We start from the raw sequence: 26456 nt of genomic DNA, 5'->3' as shown, positions 1-26456 counted from the left end.
AGGGTGTTGAAGAAATGAAGTCAGACACTCTGAGAGGGTCTAAGTAAATAATCCCCTGAGTCTGGAGCTTGTTGTTGTGCTTCACCTGCCGAGCACCAGTGGCTAAGGAGCAGTGGAGAGATGCCCAGGATCAGCCAAAGTCTCCCCGCTATCACCAAATCCGTTCCATTGACGCTTGGGATTCACGGCAGGTCAGCTGCTCACGTGTGCATGAGATATGCATGTGACGTTCATTTTAGGCCGCAAGCATGATGCTGTTTCCTTTTAAAATCATGGTTTTACCAATGAAAATGGAGTTTTTCTGCTCTGCCTCAGGAGTTCGGGCTGACTCTTTTTATATGTTCAGTTCAAGTTCAAAATATACAGCCTAGAAGTGCATCAGAGTGTCAAATTTCGGATGACCTAGTATAGTATGATATTTTTGTCAAATTTTGGACCATAACATTTTTTTCAGTAAAATTGTCACATTTTGGATGACCTAGTATAGTATGATGTCTTTGACAAATTTTGGACCAAAATTTTTTTTTTTCGAAAAATAGTCACATTTTGGACAACATACTATACTATGATGTTTTTGACCAATTTTGACCATTTTTGGACGACATAATATACTACGACTTTTTTGACAATTTTGGACGACATACTATACGATGACATTTTTGACCATTTTTGGACAACATACTATACTATGACGTTTTTGCCCAATTTTGACCATTTTCGGACGACATACTACACTATGACGTTTTTGACTAATTCTGACCAATTTTGGACGACATACTATACTATGAAGTTATTGACCATTTTTGGACGACATACTATGTCATCCAAAATCGGAAATTGTTTTTGAAAAATGGGACCATTTTTTGAAAAAGAAATTTGGTCCAAATATTGACAAAAAGGCAATACTATACTATGTAGTACGTCATACTATACTATGTAGTACGTCATACTATACTATTTCGTCCAAAATGTGAGCATTTTTTTGAAAAAAAAATTTGGTACAAAATTTGACAAAAACGACATACTATACTACTTTTAATTACTTTTATGTGTTTCCTCTTTATTTATTTATTTCTTGTAAAGCACTTTGGATCACCGAAAGGATTGTTGTAAAGGGCTGTATAAATAAAGTAGATTTACATTTACATTTACTATGTAGTACGTCATACTATACTATGTCGTCCAAAATCTGACCATTTTTTGAAAAACATTTTTTCTTGTCCAAAACTTGACAAAAACGTCAAAATATACTATGTCGTCCAAATGTTACTATTTGGCAGCGGTGGCTCAGTTGGTAGAGCACCTGCCCCATATGCTGAGACTGTATTCCTCACTGCAGGTGACCCTGGTTGGAATCCCACACCAAGCGGTCTTCTGTGTCATTCCCCATCTCTCTGTTTCCTGTCTCTGTCCACTATACTATTATTAAAGGCAAAAAGGCCCCAAAAAAATATATTAATACTATACTATGTCGTCCAAAATCTAACAATATTTTTGAAAAACTATTTTTGGTCCAAAACTTGACAAAAACGTCATAATATACTATGTAGTACGTCATACTATACTATGTCGTCCAAAATGTGACCATTTCTTGAAAAAAAGAAATTGGTCCAAAATTTGACAAAAACGACATACTGTACTATGTCGTCCAAAATCTGACCATTTTTTGAAAACATTTTTTTCTGGTCCAAAACTTGACAAAAACGTCCTACTATACTATGTCGTCCATAATGTGACCATTTTTTGAAAAAAAAATTGGTCCAAAATTTGACAAAAACGACATACTATACTATGTCGTCCAAAATCTGACCATTTTTTGAAAAAAAAAATTTCTGGTCCAAAACTTGACAAAAACGTCATACTATACTATGTAGTACGTCATACTATACTATGTTGTCCATAATGTGACCATTTTTTGAAAAAAAAATTGGTCCAAAATTTGACAAAAACGACATACTATACCTTGTCGTCCAAAATCTGACCATTTTTTAAAAAACATTTTTTTCTAGTCCAAAACTTGACAAAAACGTCATACTATACTTTGTAGTACGTCATACTATACTATGTCGTCCAAAATGTGACCATTTTTTGAAAAACATTTTTTCTGGTGCAAAACTTGACAAAAACGTCAAACTATACTTTGTCGTCCAAATGTTACTATTTGGCAGCGGTGGCTCAGTTGGTAGAGCACCTGCCCCATATGCTGAGACTGTAGTCCTCACTGCAGGTGACCCTGGTACGAATCCCTCACCAAGCGGTCTTCTGTGTCATTCCCCATCTCTCTGCCTCCTGTTTCCTGTCTCTGTCCACTATACTATTATTAAAGGCAAAAAGGCCCCAAAAAAATATATTAATACTATACTATGTCGTCCAAAATCTAACAATATTTTTGAAAAACTTTTTTTGGTCCAAAACTTGACAAAAACGTCATAATATACTATGTAGTACGTCATACTATACTATGTCGTCCAAAGTGTGACCATTTCTTGAAAAAAAGAAATTGGTCTATACTATACTGTCATACATACTATACTGTCTTCCATAATGTGACCATTTTTTGAAAAAAAAAATTGGTCCAAAATTTTCACCAAAACGACATACTATACTATGTCGTCCAAAATCTGACCATTTTTTGAAAACATTTTTTTCTGGTCCAAAACTTGACAAAAACGTCATACTATACTATGTAGTACGTCCTACTATACTATGTTGTCCATAATGTGACCATTTTTTGAAAAAAAAATTGGTCCAAAATTTGACAAAAACGACATACTATACTATGTCGTCCAAAATCTGACCATTTTTTGAAAACATTTTTTTCTGGTCCAAAACTTGAAAAAACGTCATACTATACTATGTAGTACGTCATACTATACTATGTTGTCCATAATGTGACCATTTTTTGAAAAAAGAAATTGGTCCAAAATTTGACAAAAACCACATACTATATACTATGTCGTCCAAAATCTAACAATATTTTTGAAAAACTTTTTTTGGTCCAAAACTTGACAAAAACGTCATACTATACTATGTCGTCCAAAATGTGACCATTTCTTGAAACAAAGAAATTGGTCCAAAATTTGACAAAAACGACATACTATACTATGTCGTCCAAAATCTGATCATTTTTTGAAAACATTTTTTTCTGGTCCAAAACTTGATAAAAACGTCATACTATACTATGTAGTACGTCATACTATACTATGTCGTCCATAATGTGACCATTTTTTGAAAAAAAAAATAGGTCCAAAATTTGACGAAAACTACATACTATACTATGTCGTCCAAAATCTGACCATTTTTAAAAAAAAAAAAATTTCTGGTCCAAAACTTGACAAAAACGTCATACTATACTATGTAGTACGTCATACTATACTATGTCGTCCATAATGTGACCATTTTTTGAAAAAAAAAATTGGTCCAAAATTTGACAAAAACCACATACTATACTATGTCGTCCAAAATCTGACCATTTTTTGAAAACATATATTTCTGGTCCAAAACTTGAAAAAACGTCATACTGTACTATGTAGTACGTCATACTATACTATGTCGTCCATAATGTGACCATTTGGCAGCGGTGGCTTAGTTGGTAGAGCACCTGCCCCATATACTGAGACTGTAGTCCTTGCTGCAGGTGACCCTGGTTCGAATCCTACAGCAAGCAGTCTTTCCTGGTGTCATTCTATCACTCTGCCCCCTGTCTCTCTCCAATATACTATCATTAAAGGCAAAAAGGCCCAAAAAATATATATTAATACTATACTTTACTATGTCGTCCAAAATCTAAAAGATTTTTTGAAAAACTTTTTTGGGTCCAGAACTTGACAAAAACGTCATACTATACTATGTAGTATGTCATACTATACTATGTAGTATGTCATACTATACTGTCTTCCATAATGTGACCATTTTTTGAAAAAAAAAATTGGTCCAAAATTTTCACCAAAACGACATACTATACTATGTCGTCCAAAATCTGACCATTTTTTGAAAACATTTTTTTCTGGTCCAAAACTTGACAAAAACGTCATACTATACTATGTAGTACGTCCTACTATACTATGTCGTCCATAATGTGACCATTTGGCAGTGGTGGCTTAGTTGGTAGAGCACCTGCCCCATATATTGAGACTATAGTCCTTGCTGCAGGTGACCCTGGTTCGAATCCTACACCAAGCAATCTTTCCTGGTGTCATTCTATCACTCTGCCTCCTGTCTCTCTCCAATATACTATCATTAAAGGCAAAAAGGCCCAAAAAATATATATTAATACTATACTTTACTATGTCGTCAAAAATCTAAAAAAAAATTTGAAAAACTTTTTTGGGTCCAAAACTTGACAAAAACGTCATACTATACTATGTACTACGTCATACTATACTGTCTTCCATAATGTGACCATTTTTTGAAAAACAAAATTGGTCCAATATTTGACAAAAACGACATACTATACTATGTCGTCCAAAATCTGACCATTTTTTGAAAAAAAAAAATTCTGGTGCAAAACTTGACAAAAACGTCATACTATACTATGTCGTCCATAATATGACCATTTTTTGAAAGAAAAAATTTGTCCAAAATTTGACAAAAACGACATACTATACTATGTCGTCCAAAATCTGACCATTTTTTGAAAACATTTTTTTCTGGTGCAAAACTTGACAAAAACGTCATACTATACTATGTAGTACGTCCTACTATACTATGTCGTCCAAAATCTGACCATTTTTTGAAAACATTTTTTTCTGGTGCAAAACTTGACAAAAACGTCATACTATACTATGTAGTACGTCCTACTATACTATGTCGTCCATAATATGACAATTTTTTGAAAAAAAAAATTTGTCCAAAATTTGACAAAAACGACATACTATACTATGTAGTACGTCATACTATACTATGTCGTCCAAAATGTGACAATTTTTTGAAAAAAAAATTGGTCCAAAATTTCTTTTAGCATTTAATAGCTCAAACCAGTGCCTAACACTATGGATCATCACCATGTGTATATGTAAAGTATATTTAAAAAAAAAAAAAACTCTTCATTTCTAGCTATTTTCTTAACCCCTGACTTTGGTGTTTTGGTTCAGCTCTAATCAGTGTCTCTTCCTCGAGCAGCAGCAAAACAAAGAAAGAAACAAAGTCAGACACCATCTGGCAAACGCGGCACCTGTAGCAGCTGAGGTGACACTTATTTCTCTCCGGATCTGAGAGCAGAATTCAGAGAGAATATTGGACTTTGATTCGCCAGGTGAGAAGATGCATGACAACCGGTTAATACTAATGAGGCGCTGACGTGTGTTGAAATAGTCACAGTCAACTTCATCAGCTGATAATGATTGGTGTGTATACAACTGCTGAACTGTCTGTCTGTGCACTGATGGCAAACAAACATCTTGAATCTGCTTTTAAGTCTTTGTTGTTATTTCATTATAGGATTGTTGTTATGTTGTTTACCCACTACTGTAAAGTTTCTGGTGTGTTATTGGCAAGTAAAACCCACATTAAACTACAAAAAAAGGAATTATAATAATCTGAAGTAGAGCTGCAACTAGTTATTATTTTCATAATCCATAATTGAAGTTATTATACAGTATATACGTTGTGTTAGTTTGTGTGTTGTTTCAGGGACACACACTCACCTGACCGAGTCTTTCCCGCAGAGTTTTATTTATTATTGCCCCACAAAAAAACAACAATATTTTTTAAAGAAGAAGAGAAGCTTCACTTTTAATTGCAACATCATGAGCACGAAACTCAGAATAAGACTTCCTTTATTGCCACCGTGCCTCACTTTAATGTGTGAGAAGTGATTTCCTGCTGCTGGCGGGGAACTCTTGTTTATTTACTTCATACAACAATAGAACACAAAAAAACAAAAAACAATGCCATTACATTCGCTCATGCAGGGACAAATCGGTGATCTTTTTTTGTTTTTTAAAGATCTTTGTTCTTGGTACAGAAAAGCACGGTAATTTATTCCAATGATTCAAACGAGCAGAGCAGCTGCTGTGCACAAGATGACTGAGGTGTTTTCTTAATTCTGAGGTGAACCCTTCCACCTAAAACAAGACTATTTCTGTCATTTCTTCAAACGTAGTTCAATTTGCTTTTTGTTTTATCAGTAAAGGTACTACAAACTAATACGACGACACCCGTGTGCTATTGACAAGCGTTACGATTTATTTGAATAAATGCTGTTCATTCCTCTGAGCTGCTCTAATTGTATTCCTTTTCGCTCTTTTAACTCCGACTCAACACGACAAACTCTCCTCGCATCCGTCTTCAGATTTAACCGACTTTACTGCATCGGAGCGATCGATGGAATAATTGGCCGGTGAATCTGTTTGTCAATAACCAACCAACTCTCTTATGTTGTATGTGAACTACTGTACAATCATGTCTAACCGAGCGATCAGAATGGGTTATATTTACAGTGTGGTGGTGACGTTCTGTCTCCACTCGGCAACTACAGGAGAACGTTTAGGGAACGTTAGGCTTCTGCATAAATTACATTGAAGTTCTATAAACGTTCATCACTGACTCTAACTGTCCTGTATAAACGTTTAACTTGACACAGTTGTTGTACATCTGCTCCTGGTCTCTTTCTTCTGTCTCTACCTCATCTGCCTCTTTCGTTTTATTAAGGTTCCACCTGGAACCCTTATGGAGGGTTCCACCAAGAACCCTTTTAAAACCCTTTATTCAGGAAAGGGGTTTTAAAGGGTTCTCTGGATCAAAATGGTTCTTACTGGAACCATTAGTGTTATCAAGAACCCTTGAAAAACCCTTTATTCAGGAAAGGGTTTTTCAGAAGCAAATGGTTCCAGGTAGAACCTCAGCCCTTGTAGAAGGACCCTTTTGGAACCCTTATTTCTAAGAGTGTAGAGGCGGCTCTGGGACAACACAAGAAGTAGACAAACTTTACTATAACTTTCTAACTTCAGTTCAAATGAACGTACTTTAATAAGTGATAACCACATTTCTCTTTAGGTCTGTAAACCATTTCCTGCCACATGTACATCACACGGCTGTGCAGAGACACAATAAGCCTAAGAATTCTGAAAAACAACGTTCACCATACAGAATGAAAGTCTTTTGTGGACAAACACACAGTAGTTAGTGCAGGCAGATTTAAAAAAAAAAAAAAAAAAAAGGGAGTACACACCGAATACTTATAAGGAGGAGGAAGGTGAGAGGAGGAACCTTTCGTAGAGGCGCTGCACTCTTGACATTTGCAGAAAGTGAGTGGCTCTCATAAAAAAACCTTTTCTGCAAGCGGTGGAAAAACACAGAGAACATTCCAGAAGCTTTGCATATAACATTTTCTATTACAGAGAAGATAATCAGGAGTCAGCGAGCGAGTCACAGAGAAATGGCAGAAATTCACAGTTCCAGCACACAAAGAAAAACAAGGAGGCAGAGCTTTTTTTTTACAAGACAGACAAAGGGAGGGAGACGTATACGGATAACTGTGAGAACGGCCTCTTTCATTTCTAAATGTGAAGAGGCTTCACCTTCACTGTGTATGAACATTCACCCATCATGTGAGCACATTTCCTGAAAGCTGATGAATACAGAGGAAACAAATGTTGCTAATGCTTCCAAAACCATTACTTTACACAAGTGAAAATGTTGTAAAAAATGTCCAGAAATGACGAGAAACATTCAGTCTGCTCTCCGCCTTATGGCACTTACGGTGAAATAAATCACTAAGACTGCACGTGTTGGCCAGAAAGGAAAATCAACACAGTCGAGTGCTTTTTATCGCAAAGCAGGACACTTTGGTACATACCACTGTTTATAAATCCAGTCCCGATTCCAGTCTATTTTATTCCATTCTAATGAAATAAAAACACTCCATTCAGACAGTGGGTACAAAAATTATTTGGACTGTTCCATCTTTCCTGATCCTTCAGCTAAGCAGTTCATCACGGAAGAATTACATTTTCCAACAGGGTCACGGATCCATTAAAGTCTCCTCATTTAACATGGAAATTCAAAATTTAAAAAAAAAAATGCTTTTAGCAAAATATCAATCAGTCTCCAAGGTTTGTCCAAGGTAAATCAGAGGCCCAGAGGTTCACGATGTGTTGTCTTTTGTTTAGAATCAAAGGTCTGCTCTGACTCACGCACTTTTCAATGGAACACTATTCCAGAGTAAAAGGATGCCGGAAATGAATGAATTCAAACGCTCTGTTAGAACATAGAATAATCACGTCGAATACAGTCAATATTCACACGTTCACGGTCAAGATCAGCACGTTCAAACAATCTCCCAATCACTTATACATATATATATATATATATATATATATATATATATATATATATATATATATATATATATATATATATATAAGTGGTAAATCTCAGTGACGTCTTTGTCCGTCAGTCTCAGTCAGATTGAATGAGTGTATTATATATATATATATATATATATATATATATATATATATATATATATATATATATATATATATATATATATATATATATATATATATATATACATATATAATACACTCATTCAATCTGACTGAGACTGACGGACAAAGACGTCACTGAGAAGACAATAAGAGCTGAGTGGATCATTATACAGACAAAGCTTCTGTATTTATATATCAATGCGTCTACGTTTTACTGTTCTATTAAAAGGTGCATAATTAGGTTTTCTTTGGGGGGGCTGATGATATTATGATCATTATTTTTTTTCTTCAAAAGTACGTCTCAAAGTTGTGGCGCCGTTGTTTTGAGACTCCTTAAGTTTTCCTCTGTTTGATTTTATATATATATATATATATCTTAAGGGTTTGTTTGTCCCATTGCATTTTCTTTCTACTTTGTTTTCTGATGTATAATGCATTCTTTTCTTGGGGAATAGTCATTTGTGTTGGAAGACCTTCAGGGCCTGATGATATTGGATTTTAATCCTCAAGGGAATTTTGTTATTTACGGTTCAATATTCTTTGCTATTTTCAAAATATCTCTGGCTCCAGTGACCCTTTCTCTCTCCCCCTCTCCCCCACTACTGCATGTTCAAACTCAATCTCTGTTCCTCTTCCCTCTCTCTCGACCAGACTTACTTTCAGTCCTGACTCTCTGCTTTCCCCTCTCTCTCGCCCGACTTAATGGCCTTGTTGTCTCCCCTAAAGCAGATGCCGATATACGAGTGCAGAGAGAGGACAGAGGGCAGAGGGCGCCTCTAACTCTCTGTGTGGAGGCAGATGTCCCAGCAAACGGCCAACAGCCATGACGCTGCACTCGCATAATGCACGCAGCAATTTTGCAAAGTGAAGTATCTGCTGAATAATCCAGGCCACGGTGGGTTTACGAGAACGGAGGAATCATGATACAATGAAAACACAAATGATGACTTTGTTTTGAGCAGAACATTGTAAAATACTCTAAATCACATTAACGTTATTGCTGCAGGAGGGAAAACTATCAGGCTATTGCTTTGAGTCTTAGCCTCAGTTCAGATTCTGTTAAAGGAGATATATTTACCCTATTTCTACAAGCTAACCTAGTTCCCTGGTGTCCTAATGAACATGTCTGTGACATGTGTCAAAATACATTAAGGATGAAGCACAGCAGTGCAATCACCCTGCCAAAACAACACTGTTCAGAACACTCGGTTTAGTAGTATCTCTTTAGGTCCACCTTAAAGGTCCATCTTAAAAAAAAGTCAAACGAAACTTTTATATAACTTTTAAATAATTACAGATTTCGCGATTCTAAAAATAATCGTAAGTTGCAGCTCTTATATATATATATATATTTATACTGTCATGCTGTACTTTTCAGTAAACACGGCATATTGAATCAGATTAGAGCTGTCATAAACGCTGCAAATGTTATCTCAAGTTTTAAAGAACCCTTTATTGCCACTGTAAATAATATGGTATTAAGAATAATACGAGCAGAAAGGCTGAGTATAGTTTCATACAAAGCTAAAATCAGGGACTGGAGTCTGTCTTGTGCTTCCCTGAAGACTCTCTGTGTCATCAGCCTGATCCAGACTGACACATTTCCCCTCCCTCTGATGAATTCTAACACCCAAATGACCAACCAGATGGTCCAAATAGCAAAAGCCAATATAAAACATATTTTGAATCAGCGCCCAACCCCCCCCCCACCCCAACACACACACACACACACACACACACACACACTGATCTTTCCCCTCTCCTACACATTCTGCTGCCCTCGCGGCGAGGGGTTTCCACTGATCTCATCTCCGCCTGGCAACTGGCACTTTAATAATTCTCTCAGAGCTGATGCTTTTATACGCAACCACATCCACCACCACCTCCACCTCCACCACCCCGGCAGTTTTCTCCCATTAATTTCACAGCACCCCAGTGAGTCAGATGCAAAGAGCGTCTGAGCGGAAGAAGCCGCACTTACATCTTAATTCTGTTTAGTGGTTTTTTGGAGGTGAATTTGTTTGAACTGTTTGTTTTACAACTAACATTTCTTCTTCTGTGTCCTGGGGGGAAAAAATGAATGCTTCCTTCGCTCTTGGATTTCATTAAACCCTTGTTATTATTCATAAATCAGAGGAAGTCAGTATTAGGCTGGATTCATTACAGTGCTGCACAGCCTATAGCCGAGATAATAAATCATAATTAAGTCCTCGCTTAGTCCCTAAAATAGACAGGTGCTTATAGCTTTGATGGAAGGATCCTAAGCCACTGACATATATAACAAAATATTATGTTCATATTTTTTTACCACAGGAGATAAAATGTTTCCATTTAGTCAAAGTCAAAGTCAGTCTGCCTGAGCTGATAGTAGTTTCACACAGTTACCACCCACAGATCATTCTGTCTGTCTCAACACTTCAAAGCGAGTGTTATTCCTCCCCTTTTTCGTCTGAAACAACCGGGGCAGATATTTCAAACTGATTATATAACCTCGTCTCTCATTTTGGAAGACAAAGCCAGATTAGCGAGTCGAGCAGCGAATCACAGTGTACCACACACACACACACCGAGGGTGTTTGCTGTTTGCATTTTAGTGCCTATAGCCGAGGCGCTAATCCTCCGAAACAAACACCGAGCACAGAACAGCGCGTTCCCACCTGGGTTAGTCGTTTTACTTATCAAAAGCTAACGCCGTGTGCCAGCACTGTGTATCATTAGCACCTGATAATTTTCTCTTGTTGTGAAAAGCTTTGGAAAAACATTCACTGAATGACGACTGGAGACCTTTGCACACGAAAGTGCAGCGAGTTCGTACAGATGACGAGCTGGTGCTCAGACACTTTCCTGAAAGATAAGAAAAAGAAAACCAATACCTGGACACAGCCGACACTGAAGAAGAGAGGAGAACTAAGAAGAGGTCCGCTGGTACGCACACTTACGACTCAGCACTCAAGGAATACAAGTGCATACAAATGAGGGCGAACCTCTGGTGAGAAATCAATGCAAGAGTGGAATGTGAGATTGAGTATGCATGCATGGAACGCCTAACTGATGTGGACTCTTATTTAGTACGAATGGAACATGTAAGCACATGCAAAGTGGCTCTCCACATGATTTGGAACACGGAAAGTATGACAAAGGCCTGAGGCCGAGGATACACGGTTCCAACGGCTGGTCGAGAACCAATGACTGCTGCCTCGTTTGGCACGTCAGGGTAAAAAGTTGCACTGTAACGGCACATTTCATTTCTTTGTCTCAGAACTACAGCTGCCAAACACCCCTTTCCTAACATAAGATACCAGGTCCTTTTGTGTATTCAAATTAGGATGTCTAGACTCAACTTGCACCTAACTACAACATCAGCAGGATGCCTCTGTGCACACAGCCTGGAGAGGCAGACCCCTTCCCAGACAAACAGATCTGAAAGGGATTTTCCCCAGGTATAAATGTTTAGGTCTGACTATGCTCTGGGTCATTCTTCAGCTACGACCACTCGTATGCAGATTGACCTTCTCTTTGCAAAGAAAATAAAACCTTGTCCACCGGCAGAAGTCTCTATTTCATTCTTCACCAGCAGCAGAGCATTTCCACAACAGCATTCACACAGCAACTGAGAGGAAACTATTTTCCTTACCAGTGGACGAATACACACAACCGATCATTGAAGAGGGGAAACAGAAGACTTTTTCCACAGTGGTGCAAGTAGTCTTTGTTTGTCTTTGTTAGTCACATCACACAGATACTTGTCGCAGACGACCATGTCGTAGTTGTATTTGTATCAAAATGTTTTAATTAAATACTGAAAAACTGTTTGCATGCTTTTATTGTGTATTATTGTGTCTCTTTTGGAAGTTAACAGCCAATCACAGTGACCGCTCTTATCGAAATGGCCGTAAAACTGTTGGCATGGCGACTCCAAAAAAGGTCAGCGCTGCAAACGATGCCAAGACAAGGGTTATGGAGGATCATCGACAGCTCCCCCATCAGGGCCGTGTGTCCCCAGCTCCAGGAAGAAAATTCCCCTAAATACTATTTTCTTTTATATTATCTGTATTCATTCCATGCCATTAGTACAAATGAATTTGTCCCATTTGAAGGCAGCAATGTTCATCACCTCGTGCCTCAGAATGTCCAGAAAGCTCTGACTTTCAAAATACGACACAGAATCGGCCACAGAAAATGTTTACATTTGCATAGCTTCCTGTCATGGTATGCTGTCACTGTTATACAGCAGTTGCTTCGCAGTTCAGGGTGCCATGCATGCATATAACTTCCCGTGTCACAACCATGACAATCACATTTGAAGGCAGCACATATACCGGTCCATATCCCTTTACCGTTTTTATGTCATGTACAACGATTATTTGCTTCCCTGTTCTGAACCTGATCATGTTTTTTGACCTTGCCAGTGTTTTAAGATCTCGCCTCTGGCGACCTTTTGTGCTTTGTACGACTTGAATGTTTGTGTCCTGGTTTTTTTTAATGCAAACGTTTACTTTATCTGCCTCTTGCGTTTCTTTTCTGACAGTCACATGCCTTACAAACCAAGAGCTACAAACCATTTATGAACACAGTAGATTTATTTGGGGGAAAAAAACGCAGAATAACACAGGCTTAAAGGCTAGAGGAGGTGAGGACCAGTCTAAAAAGGTTTGGTGGATGAATAAGCCATTATTTTATGATTCCAGGATACATTCTTTTCTTTTTTTTCTTTTTTTTTACAAAAACAGAAGGAGTAGAAAAACGGTGTAAAAGGTAAAGGTCAAAAAACTCTACAATATTAGATTTTAATTGGATGCCTGGCCAAGACTAGGAGAGCAAAAAAACAAGGTTTAGCAGAGAAGATAAGGGCAAAGTGAAGAGATTTCTCCAGAGAGAGAGATCAAAACAGAGACTTACGATTCAGAATTACACACAGAACTACTGATTATAATTGATTTTAAAGCTCAATAATCAATTAATCTCACTTGCCGCAATGCATAGTTTGGAGCAGCCTCTTCTCCAATAACCATCGTACTATTAAGCTCTCCGCGACTGCTCGGGCTGTTCTTTCACCACACCAGGTCTCTCCTCTTCTCTTACCATAAAGACGATTTACGGCGCCTCACAAAGAAATGTGTTACGACCTTAATATGCAAAAACCTTCTCGTTCCAACAACTCAAGGCTTACAGCACACGCTGCCATGATTTTACATTTTCATGTTCATCACACCACATTATGAAGACGGGAAGTGATGCCGCATACAAATCTGAAATCTGAAAGGTGTGACAGGTGGAATAATGGAGCGATTATTCTTCCTTTAACACATCATACAGTCGGTAATTTGACACATTTACACAATGCCAAATCTCCTTATCCATTCACGTGCCCCGTCTCCGCACGTGAACTCCTCGTGATTTATTCATAATTCAAATCTGAACACGCAGACATGATGCAAAATTACATTTTCACTGTGACACTTTCAGAGGACATCAAAGTCCATAAATTCTTTCCTGAAACTTGTCTTTAGGAAAAGTTTTCCTCGCTATCTAATTGATAGTTCTTTGTGTGCATCCATGGGTGACGTCTGTACAAATGAACTGGTAATAGCTTTTTTCTAGACTCATATCTAACGTTTTTGACTTGAGAGGTTGTTCGAAAACATGTGTCATGACCGTGAACTTTGCTTGAGTACATACCTTGACATTTGACCACCCGATTCTAAAAAGTTCATCTGTGAGTCCATTTGTTAACATTTGTGCCAAATTTGAAAGGATTCTCTCAAGGCATTCTCGAGATAACACATTCACAAGGCAAGTGAAGAAGTGACCTTTGAAGAGGAATGCCCCAATCAGCTTTTTTTTGACCCCTGATCCTGATCCAATCTTTTAATAATTAAGTATCTGCCCATACCGAGCCCCAATCCAATACTTTTATTTCCCTAGATGAAAGAGCTTCACGGTACATCACTTTTATAAAAAAGGTTCACTGTGGTATAGAGATAAAGAAGAAGGAAGAACAGACTCCTGCTGTGAGGCTGCAGATACCTCTGAAAGAAGGAGAAAATTTCACCTGAAAAGGCTCCGTTAAGGTACCGTTAAGTATCCTCATCTGTACAAAAATTGACGAGTGTCATTGTTCCAGCAACGTTTATCTGATTTGGAAACAATTATATGAATCATGGGTAATATATAAAATAAATGTCACTACGAGTCTGACCCAAATAAAGACCCATTACAAGCTACAGCTGAGCCTCATGAAGGAACTGCAAACTCTTAATAAAGTAGCCGACAGCAAAAGCTTGTGAAAAGATCTGCTGCTGATGTAATGGCCTGTTTCCATTATGATATAGTTCGGGTTGGAACAGTAAGCCCTGGGCCAGGTTTGCGTTTCGACTGAGAAGAGTATATTTACTTGGTAGGCTGGGTGTACACTGAGCTGTTCCTGAAATGTGGAGATGCCCCTGAAACGTGGCGATGTCCCTGAAACGTTGAGATGTCCTAGAAACGTGGAGATGTCCCTGAAACCTTGATATGTCCCTGAAACTTTGAGATGTTCCTGAAACGTAGAGATGCCCTTGAAACTTTGAGATGTTCCTGAAACGTCAAATTGTTCCTGGAACGTGGAGATGTCCCTGAAACGTTGAGATGTCCCCTAAACGTCGAGATGTCCCTGAAACGTCGAGATGTCCATGAAACGTTGAATTGTTCCTGAAACGTTGGGATATTCCTGAAACCTCGAGATGCCCCTGAAACGTTGAGATGTCCCTGAAACGTGGAGATGTCCCTGAAACGTTGAGATGTCCCAGAAACGTCGAGATGTCCCTGAAAGGTGGAGATGTCCCTGAAACGTTGCAGATGTCCCTGAAACGTGGCGATGTCCCTGAAACATGGCAATGTTCTTGAAACCTCGAGATGTCCCAGAAACGTTGAGATGTCCCTGAAACTTGGAGATGTCCCTGAAACGTTGAGATGTCCCTGAAAGGTGGAGATGTCCCTGAAAGGTGGAGATGTCCCTGAAACGTTGAGATGTCCCAGAAACGTCGAGATGTCCCTGAAAGGTGGAGATGTCCCTGAAACGTTGAGATGTCCCTGAAAGGTGGAGATGTCCCTGAAACGTTGAGATGTCCCTGAAAGGTGGAGATGCCCCTGAAACTTGCAGATGTCCCTGAAACGTTGAGATGTCCCTGAAAGGTGGAGATGTCCCTGAAACGTGGAGATGTCCCAGAAACGTCGAGATGTCCCTGAAAGGTGGAGATGTCCCTGAAACCTCGAGATGCCCCTGAAACGTTGAGATGTCCCTGAAACGTGGAGATGTCCCTGAAACGTTGAGATGTCCCAGAAACGTCGAGATGTCCCTGAAAGGTGGAGATGTCCCTGAAACGTTGCAGATGTCCCTGAAACGTGGCGATGTCCCTGAAACATGGCAATGTTCTTGAAACCTCGAGATGTCCCAGAAACGTTGAGATGCCCCTGAAACTTGGAGATGTCCCTGAAACGTTGAGATGTCCCTGAAAGGTGGAGATGTCCCTGAAACGTTGAGATGTCCCAGAAACGTTGAGATGTCCCTGAAAGGTGGAGATGTCCCTGAAACGTGGAGATGTCCCAGAAACGTCGAGATGTCCCTGAAAGGTGGAGATGTCCCTGAAACCTCGAGATGCCCCTGAAACGTTGAGATGTCCCTGAAACGTGGAGATGTCCCTGAAACGTTGAGATGTCCCAGAAACGTCGAGATGTCCCTGAAAGGTGGAGATGTCCCTGAAACGTTGCAGATGTCCCTGAAACGTGGCGATGTCCCTGAAACATGGCAATGTTCTTGAAACCTCGAGATGTCCCAGAAACGTTGAGATGCCCCTGAAACTTGGAGATGTCCCTGAAACGTTGAGATGTCCCTGAAAGGTGGAGATGTCCCTGAAACGTTGAGATGTCCCAGAAACGTCGAGATGTCCCTGAAAGGTGGAGATGTCCCTGAAACGTTGAGATGTCCCTGAAAGGTGGAGATGTCCCTGAAACGTTGAGATGTCCCTGAAAGGTGGAGATGCCCCTGAAACTTGCAGATGTCCCTGAAACGTTGAGATGTCCCTGAAAGGTGGAGATGTCCCTGAAACGTGGAGATGTCCCAGAAAGGTGGAGATGTCCCTGAAACGTTGAGATGTCCCTGAAAGGTGGAGATGCCCCTGAAACTTGCAGATGTCCCTGAAACGTTGAGATGTCCCTGAAAGGTGGAGATGTCCCTGAAACATGGAGATGTCCCAGAAACGTCGAGATGTCCCTGAAAGGTGGAGATGCCCCTGAAACTTGCAGATGTCCCTGAAACGTTGAGATGTCCCTGAAAGGTGGAGATGTCCCTGAAACGTGGAGATGTCCCAGAAACGTCGAGAGGTCCCTGAAAGGTGGAGATGTCCCTGAAACGTTGAGATGCCCCTGAAACTTGGAGATGCCCCTGAAACGTTGAGATGCCCCTGAAACTTGGAGATGTCCCTGAAACGTCGAGATGTCCCTGAAACGTCGAGATGTCCCTGAAACGTCGAGATGTCCCTGAAAGGTGGAGATGTCCCTGAAACGTGGAGATGTCCCAGAAACGTCGAGAGGTCCCTGAAAGGTGGAGATGTCCCTGAAACGTTGAGATGCCCCTGAAACTTGGAGATGCCCCTGAAACGTTGAGATGCCCCTGAAACTTGGAGATGTCCCTGAAACGTCGAGATGTCCCTGAAACGTCGAGATGTCCCTGAAACGTCGAGATGTCCCTGAAACTTGGAGATGCCCCTGAAACTTGGAGATGCCCCTGAAATGTTGAGATGCCCCTGAAACTTGGAGATGTCCCTGAAACGTCGAGATGTCCCTGAAACGTCGAGATGTCCCTGAAACTTGGAGATGCCCCTGAAACTTGGAGATGCCCCTGAAACGTTGAGATGGCCCTGAAACTTCGAGATGTCCCTGAAAAGTCGAGAGCTGCTGTATATGAAAAATGCTGTGTGGTAACTTGTGTTATGCTGTAGTGCTGTATAAATAAACCCCACTTTCCAAGTACCAAAAAAACAACCTCCTCAGTCGGGTCTCTTGGTGTTAGAATGATTAGTGTGTCAATGCATCTAAAAGTCAAACAAACTGTGAAGCAGCGCCGCGGTGCATTGGCTGATTGAAAAGAATCCAAAAGCTGGTGTTTGTCAGGCAAAGCAAACAGCTGAATTATTGTTTGTCGCCGGCTGAGAAACTCAAACGCACGTCGCTCTATTTGGGGAGATGAGGACTTGACAATTTTAGAAGCAGATTTTAATATCGCTGCCAAGAGGTGATTGCTTCCCTTTCCACACAGCGTTATATGACTATAATCTGAAGCGACTGCTTCACATCCAATTTAGAGCTGAACATTTACCAGAACATCACTGACAGGATGCATTACTGCTGATGCTGCACTCATCCTCCTGTCTTAGGACACTGATAGAAGATCCATCTTATTCTGGCTCAGCACTGATGTGCATTTTTAAATGTAGCCTACTTTGCAGATTATTTGACTGTGATACTGCAGCACAGCGAGCGAAAAGAAGCAATTCTTTTTTTTTTCTTTTTCTTTTTTTTTCTCCATAAACAGAAAAAAAATCTTCTTTAAGTCAGAAGGTGTTAGCAGATCGAGGAGACATGTATATACCGAGAGGGAGCAACTTATCTGCACTGTCAGGAGACTTGGCATTCAGAACCTGCCGCAGTTAAAATGTCAAACACCGACCAGGGAAAAGAAGCGGGAGTGAGACTGAGAGGAGGAGCAGGAGGAGCAGGAGAAGGAGGAGGAGGACAGCCAAGTGGTAAAAATTTACAGAGGTGAAACTCTCATGCCTGACCACAGCGCTCCACATTTCACGCACTCTGATGCTCTCACCTTCATGCCAAAACACAACACACAGCTCTCTCTCTCTCTCTCATGCATGCATATCCACAAACTAAAACCTTGCTTTAATATATGCTGTAATTTTCTGAAGACTTACCCAAACCATACTTGCCTTTACAAGTCTGTAAATGTCTGGAATCGGACAAACTGTCCCCACTTCTTAACAACAATTCAGAATTATGAGGACATTTCTGTGCGTTTTATCCCGTTAATACCGTTCAAAAGTATGGGGTCACTTAGAAATGTCCTTATTTTTGAAGGAAAATCACTTTTTTTCAATGAATATAACATTAAATGAATCAGAAATACATTGTTAATGTGGTAAATGAGGCCCATTTCCAGTGTTCTAATGGTACATTGTGTTTGCTAATCGCGTTAGAAGGCTATTGGATGATTAGAAAACCCTTGAAACCCCTTGTGCAATGATGTTAGCACAGCTGGAAACAGTTTTGCTGGTTCTCTGACCAAAGGGCAAAATTATTATTTTGAATAAAAATCATTATTTCTAATCTTGTCAATGCCTTGACTATATTTTCTATTCCTTTTGCAACTCTTTTGATGAATAAAAGTGTGACTTTTAATGGAAAAAAACAAACAATTGTATAGGTGAGCCCAAACTTTTGAACGGTAGCGTACACACCTGTCTTTCTCAGCCAGGAGAAATCTTAGCTGTCTATTAAAACAATTGCAGACCTCGTCGGACGACGCGTGTCCTACGAGCACAGAGGCGTATATATGGTCGGTGGGTTCTCTGCTGTCATTGACAAAGCCAGGTCTTCTGTGCTGTTTTCTATTCACAGAGAGCATCATGTCCACCGACTCTGGCTGAATCCACACACAGCTGCACTACATCACGTTTGTCGCTGCTATTTTTAGAGCCGTGTACCTTATTCGCCGCGTTGGTGACCACTGAGCTACAGTTACACTCTCGAGGAGTCAAGATTGCGGCCCGTTCGCCATGGAAGGGTAGATTTCAGCAGGTATTACGAGCACAATATCGTGGTCTTATAGTATTGTGAGATTTTAGCATAATAATCACATCCCTACATGAAGCCTGTGACCAGCCGCTCTCAAACAGAGACAGGGAATACGATTATCTGTACTTCCAACGGCCGTCCTCAGAGAATCATTACATCATTAGGCTTTAAATGCAATTATACTTTAAAGAAGACAGAGGTTTGCCTTCAGCCTCTCTGCCTCTGACAAACACATCATTTAGTTGTTGAACTGGGGTCACGAGAACAAAGAAAACAAATGTTCTGATTACTTCCTCAGCTGCTGGCGGACCCCGACGACGTTTTTGCTGACCTGTCGAGCAGCCACCGTGTGTTTTCAGTTTTCAGCACACAAACATGAAGTCATTGCACGCTGGTTTCGGACAGAGAGCGACGTGCTCAGTGCTGATTAGTGACGCTATTGTATGCGTGTACGTAAAGCGACTCCGCGTGGAGAGAGACACAAAGCATCCATTTTTCTCCTTTAACAGCGTGTCACGAAAAGCATGAAATGAAAATTTTGTGGCAACCCCGCAGCAAAAAAAAAAAACGCCGCTTCCGTCTCCCACATGAGCCGACAGCAGCGAGTCTGCGATCTGCAGATTCGTCTTCTGTCGACATCCAATACACAAAGCAATTACAGACACAGTCACACGCTTCGCGCCCGGTAAACAAGACGGCGCACACACAGGTAACGGACACATTTTACATTGAAGCCGGCGCCTCCGCTCGATCGCACCGTGACACGGGTTTCAGCGACATCGTTCAGTGATTGGTGCTTCATGTTGGACATGGTCTGACATTTGATCCGCCTCGCAAACACCGAGCGTTATGTAAGACTGCGATTAGACGCTACATGCAGACGCTCCTGAACTAAATGGCTTTTTCGCTTTAAACTAACAATTATTTTGTGAGTTCACGCTGAATAGCAGCGGCACGTGCAGTCACACAAAGTGGACGACCCGGAGATTATGGAGCATGATTACATAGCAGTGACATCCACTCTAATAGAAAGAGATTAAAATAATACTTTGAGGCCCCCAGAGAGCGGAGCATCTGCCACATAGTCCAGCTATGATTAGACTAACTCATCCCCCTAATGATAAATTATAGATGAGAAATGTATTTTTTTTGGTTCCATCAACTGGCAACATCTAGCCATCAGCTGTAATTTTGTGTGTTTGTTGTTTACGTCGCTGCTCTGGGTTAACATCCCGCTGCCAAGGAGGTAAAACACATTACCTTTGCTGGTTTGTTTGCAGGATAAAGGGAAAAACCACTCAACAGATTTTTCACGAAATGTTTTGGAAGGATTTGGTCGAGCCAATTGCATTTTGGGCCAAATCAGATTAAGGGGTTGGATCCACGTGTTTGACTTGGCTATGAAGGTAGACGGAATTTAATTATGCTGCTTTTTATTTATTTAACCTTTATTAAAAAACTCGGCAATCCCTTGAGGGAGCCTCGTTTTTTAATGAAGCCGAACATGAACAGAGACGTCAGAGAGGTGGATAAAAACTCCATCCATACATTATCTACCGCTTTATCCTCCACCGGAGGGTCGAGGGGGGTGCTGTGCCTATCTCAGCGGACATGGGGCTATAGGCGGAGTCACGCCCTGGACAGTTCGTCAGTCCATCACAGGGACACATATAGAGACAAACAACCATTCACTCTCACACCTACGATCAATTGAGAGTGACCAATTTGCCTAATCCCCAAATCTGCATGTGTTTGGACTGTGGGAGGAAGCCGGAGAACCCGGAGAAAACCCACACACACGGGGAGAACATGCAATCCATTGCAGAAAGGCCCTTGTTCCAACTGGAGCTCGAACACCTGGGTCTTCTTGCTGCAAAGGCAAGAGCGCAAACCACTACGCCAACCGTGTGGCCCAGATAAAAACTCAATTATAAAAAATAATAATCAATGTAGATTAGATGGTTTTAGATTGTGGTGGAGGTATGGGCTTTTACCGCCAAAAAGTAGGAGGAAATTATTCCATTCTGGCGGCGATCTGGACACAAAGCACAATGATTTTCCTCGGAATATTGCAAAGCGAATGAGTTATCACCTCCTGGTGATATACAGTACATCCGTATGTGGTGCGTCCCTTGATGAGTTTGGGTCTCATGCTCGATCATGAGGAGGAGGACACATATGGTGTCCTCTGACTGACGTTAAAGTGCAGTGATTGTCTATGTGCTGTGCTGTATTTGCATCAAATGACATATACATATATATATATATATATATATATATATATATAGGACATTTCTGGCAACAGAGTGTGGAATATGGTGGATGTATGTGTAAGAATGTGTGTCAGTGTCAGCTGGGATTGGCTCCAGCTCCCCACGACCCTCATGCGGAGGATAAAGAAGAGGACAGGCAATGAATGAATGAATGTAAGTGTAAGCGTGACACTCTTCCGTCGGCATGACGAGATGGCGTAACCGTGATATCGCAGCTTGCCGAGCAGACTGTTCTACAAATAAAAAAGTGCAACATTAACCTTCACGGTTCAACTGAATTTTCTAAAGGTTACAGCAGAAAAATAATCCCCGATTCGACGGACGGAGTGGGAGGGAAGTGGGGGAGTGTGTGGGGTCACCCTTCTGTTTTGTTCACCACCACACAAACACAAACTCTGCAGGAGCAGTTGGCTGGGAAGCAGAGACCCTGGTCACGCAGGCCCCGGTGGCAGTGCTGTAAAGTGACAACGTGATTTAAGTCCCGTGTCATTGTACGGTCTGTTATCTACCGCCGCTAACAGGGCCGCGCCGATGTCGTCCGACAGCCAACAACTGCAGCTCAGGAGGTAGCGCTGATAACGAAGAGGTTCAGCCCCGTGCAACTTCCAGGTGCAGTGTGCAATTACACGACTTTAAGCTGCTGTCAAATACATCTGTGGCTCAACACCAGGCATTTCATTGTCTCGTTATCTTGGCTTTGCTATTGACTGAACTTTTTTTCTCCTTACTACTGACTTACGAGATTATTTTCTCCTACAGTGAATGATTGTAGGGCTGCAACTAACCAATATTTTCATTAAAGGTCACATAGAGTGGTCCTGTTGCACATATATGTTAGTTATGGAGGTCTACTTACATACATTAACTTGTTTTTATGGTCAAAAATCTCCTAGTTGCTGTAAACGAGCCGATAGAAATCTCTCCTTATTGAAGCTCTGGTCAGCCACACTGTTTCAGACAGAAATCTCGCCCCGAGAAGACAGAGTGTGTCTTCGTAGAGCCTTCCCAACTGTCTTGTGATTGGCCAATACCCGGAAGTGACGTAATTAGCACACACGCTCTCAGAAGCGCAGCTCCCCCCTCTGGAGCGGTGGATGCACTGCTACTCATTATCAAAATATCGTTTTAACAGTGTTTAAAAATAGTTTCGTCACGACTCCCCACCGCAGTCACTTTTATGACTTTGACCCGGAGTCAGAAGACACTGTCGCTCGTGAAACACCTCCACAACGGACGTTATTCTTCTTCTGTGGTTCAATGTACGCAACCTGATGTGCCCGGACTAGTGCCCGGAGCAGGACGATATGCTGTTCAGGAGAACCGTTGTTTTCGTAACTGTACCGGGTTTTTTCAGAGATCTCGCTGAGCCCGAGATTACAATAAAACACAGCGTTCTCAGCAATGGCTGAACTGTTTGTTTCGAAACTTCAGGGCTTCGTAAACAAGGTAATGGCGCAGATACACACTAAAAAACAGCGTTAATTTGGAGCGTTAACAATTAATCTGTCGATTATTTTCTCGATTAATCCAGGACATGTTTGGTCTGTAAGATGTCAGAAAATCTTTGATTTTTACCAAACTTGGCAAATGACATCCTTGAATGATTGAGATTCAGATTTCCCATTTAAGAAGCTGAAAAATCAGAGAGCAAGAGGACGCAGACGTGGAAAGCGAGAAATTCTCTGGCTACAGTTGAATCAGGACGTCAGAGTGACCTCGGGCATCAAGATAAATCTTTCTCCTCGTCTGAAAAGACACAAACAATGATGATCCACTTATTTTTCCAGGTTACACATACGCATTTGAATAAACAGTATTATTTCTTTCCAGTAGACATACAAGGGACTTGTTGTTTTTTGCTCTTTCAGAAATGAATTTCCCATGTTTCCTCAATCACGCTGACTTCAGAGGAACCCTTGACAAAGAGAACGTTGTTATTGTTTCCTCCCCAAAGACTTTCTGTGAGGTTCTGATATTATGTTAGCGGAGCTGTTTTTACTACATTCATTTTCTTCCAGCTCCATAAGGAATATATTGCATTGCAACGCAAGAATAGAAACTGACCTAATGTCACACCACATGCCAATTGTAAGACAATTTTGATTTGTTTATTCACTGAATATGTAAAAAAAAAAAAAAGGTCATGAAGCATGCTGTGGTAAACGACTTTTCTAGCTGCAAATGTCTGGTGCATTTCCAGTGTTCTAATGGTACATTGTGTTTGCTAATGGCGTTAGAAGACTATTGGATGATTAGAAAACCCTTGAAAACCCTTGTGCAATGATGTTAGCACAGCTGAAAACAGTTTTGCTGGTTCTTTGACGAAAGGGCAAAATTATTATTTTGAATAAAAATCATTATTTCTAATCTTGTCAATGTCTTGACCATATTTTCTATTCATTTTGCAACTCTTTTGATGAATAAAAGTGTGACTTTTACTGGAAAACACAACAAAATGGTATAGGAACAGTCGTGAATTTTCAAACTACCATCTTTACCCCTCTTCCACCTCAAGGCGGAGTCTCCTTAAGTTTCATTTTCACACCGTCTTGAATTGATAGAGCGCCTCCCGAGCGACCCTTCAGATTTGGTTTTGGATTTACTGCCTCGTGATTGTCTCGTACGCCGTTTGTCAAGCAGCGAGCGGTGAACACACACACACACACCAATGACAGGGTCAAGGCAAAATGAGCAGCTCTCGTCGAGTGTTTTGAAAGTGTGTCGCGTCGTGTTGTTGAGAGACGTATCGTATGTGATACATTCGTCTTTGAGCGCCCCACATGAGCAGTGTGACAATTTTTTCCTTGACAAACCCGACGTATAAAATTATCAGAGAAACAAGCGCTGCGTAGGCCACTTTGCCCACGTGTACTGTGAGAAATGCAGAGTGCATCTTTGTCTGAACAACTGTTTTCAAGCCGACCATCACTCCAAATAAAAAGGTTGTGAACCACAAAAATTTGTAAAAATAACTGAAAATGTTATGTCTTCCAGACTTCCACCCTGCCAGTTCTATTGCTGTATTGTTTTTGTTTGATTTGTTGGATTTGTTTATGTATTTTTTGTTCAAGAAAAAAAGGAATCTTCAAGCCTTGTGACCCACTGTATCAAATATGATACAAATTTAAACCCCTATATGGAAATTGATATTTAAAAAAAAAATAAAAAATTGTTTGTTCGTTCAGAAGGACCAATAAAGGCTCCAGTTTCAAAGAATTTGAATTTTCTGTCAATTATTTAATGGTTTGGGCTTTACAGGGTTAAAGGTGAAGAAATTAGTTTATAGTGACATCTAGAGGAGAGGCTGAAATTTACAACAACGAACTGCTCCTCTGTTCACCCCCTCCCTTCCCTGAGCGCTACAGTATCCTCAGCCGGTCAAATGTCGTCCTCGTCGTCTTTCTCCGTGGTGCAGGCGTACGGTCAGGTACTGTGTGTGTTCCTTTATCCGCCGTAAAATATGTGTGGTCCTCCATTCTAAACGCGTAAAAAGATCCACTCTCAGCCTCGTCTCGGCGCTCGATTTGTTCTCTCGGGTTTGTCCTTACAGGCTCCGGTAGAAACATGGCGTCTCGCTGCTAACAGTGGCAATGCAACATCGGCCCGTGACCATGTTATTTTACATGCAGGAGCACATAATATGTATAAAAAAGTGGATTTTGGGTTATATAAACCCATAAATACTACGCAGTGTCCCTTTAAAATACACTGTTTTTAGGCCTTTCAAATGTGAAAGTCTGTTTCAGACAGAAATGCAGTCACACACCGGCAGAGACAGACAATCCTCTCAACGCTCAGCTCATATTCATTAGCTGTGGTTCATTGTTACGCACTAACTTTGGTCTCCGTTACTAATCAGCAACGACTGAAGCACTGCCTTTAGAGAATTATGTCCTTTAATAGGATTCTTCTCCCCGAGCATCCCTCCCTAATCCCGCGTCGTCTCTATCTCTGCTTCCTGGATGTTTCGGATGAGCTGAGCCAAGCTGAACACAGACGCTCTACATGAAATTCAGTGTTAACCCTGTCATCCCGAATGAGCTCGAGACAATGGAGCAGAAACGGGATGGATGTTGCACCTATTACCGTACATGCTAATCTCCTTAAGATGTTACAAGAGGTGTCGAGGACACGCGGGAGAGACGGGCATGTGAAGCACTTAGAAAAACGAGTGGAAGGTTCGCCTGGGAAATGAGGTTCAACCTAAACAATGGAGGGACTGAAGCCTGGCTTTCGTCGCCATTAACCTGTCATTATCTCAAGGAAGGAAAGATGCTGTTGTACAGTATAATGGGCCAAACATCCCCAACAAACAGTCCTAGCGGTAGACTACAATAAAATCGGGGTCGTACCTATGTTCCCCGGGTCCTATGTTCCCCGATCGGGGAGCATCAGACCTTTTTTTTTTTTAAAAGGGTCCTATGTTCCCCACTTTGTGGAAGCCTGGGTGTGGAGCTCCAGGGTAAAGGGTTTGGGTTAGGGTTAGGGTTAGGGTAAGGGTTGGGGTTGGGGTTCGGGTTGGGGTTAGGGTAAGGGTTAGGGTCCTATGGCCCCCCGGGTCCTTTTGGGTGAACAGCGGGGAACATAGGACCCTTTCTTAGAGAAAGGGTCCTTTGTTCCCCGGTCTCATACAAAGCAGGGAACATAGGACCTGGGGAACATAGATACGGTCCCATAAAATCAATCATCAGTGACTCCATCTTTTCCTTATCTGCAGCTTAACCCATTTCACAAGTTTGCCAAGGCGCTGTTAGAGAAGTTGCGAGTCCAGCTGCTGCTAAGAGTCTTTAGCGAGACTGCCAGAAAACATGCTACCTCATTAGCCAGATTTTCCCCCAGACCAGCATTTTGCTGATGTCAATAAACCAGGCAGCGCGATGTTGAAGGCGCCACATTAAAGCCTCTTTTT

The 26456-nt window shown here is 41.0% G+C and overlaps 1 protein-coding gene across 1 annotated transcript in view; it reads right to left on the bottom strand.

Moving 5' to 3' along the window:
• The window catches only part of st6galnac3 (ST6 (alpha-N-acetyl-neuraminyl-2,3-beta-galactosyl-1,3)-N-acetylgalactosaminide alpha-2,6-sialyltransferase 3), a gene marked incomplete at both ends in the record, with an annotated part of 86345 nt that overhangs the window by 13405 nt on the left and 46484 nt on the right, over window positions 1-26456 (bottom strand). The window lies entirely within an intron of this gene.

The sequence above is a fragment of the Microchirus variegatus genome (assembly GCF_963457635.1).
Source record: "Microchirus variegatus genome assembly, chromosome: 5".
Lineage (NCBI taxonomy): Eukaryota > Metazoa > Chordata > Actinopteri > Pleuronectiformes > Soleidae > Microchirus > Microchirus variegatus.
Note: the sequence above shows the minus strand (reverse complement) of the source record. Positions and strands in the feature narration are given on the sequence as shown.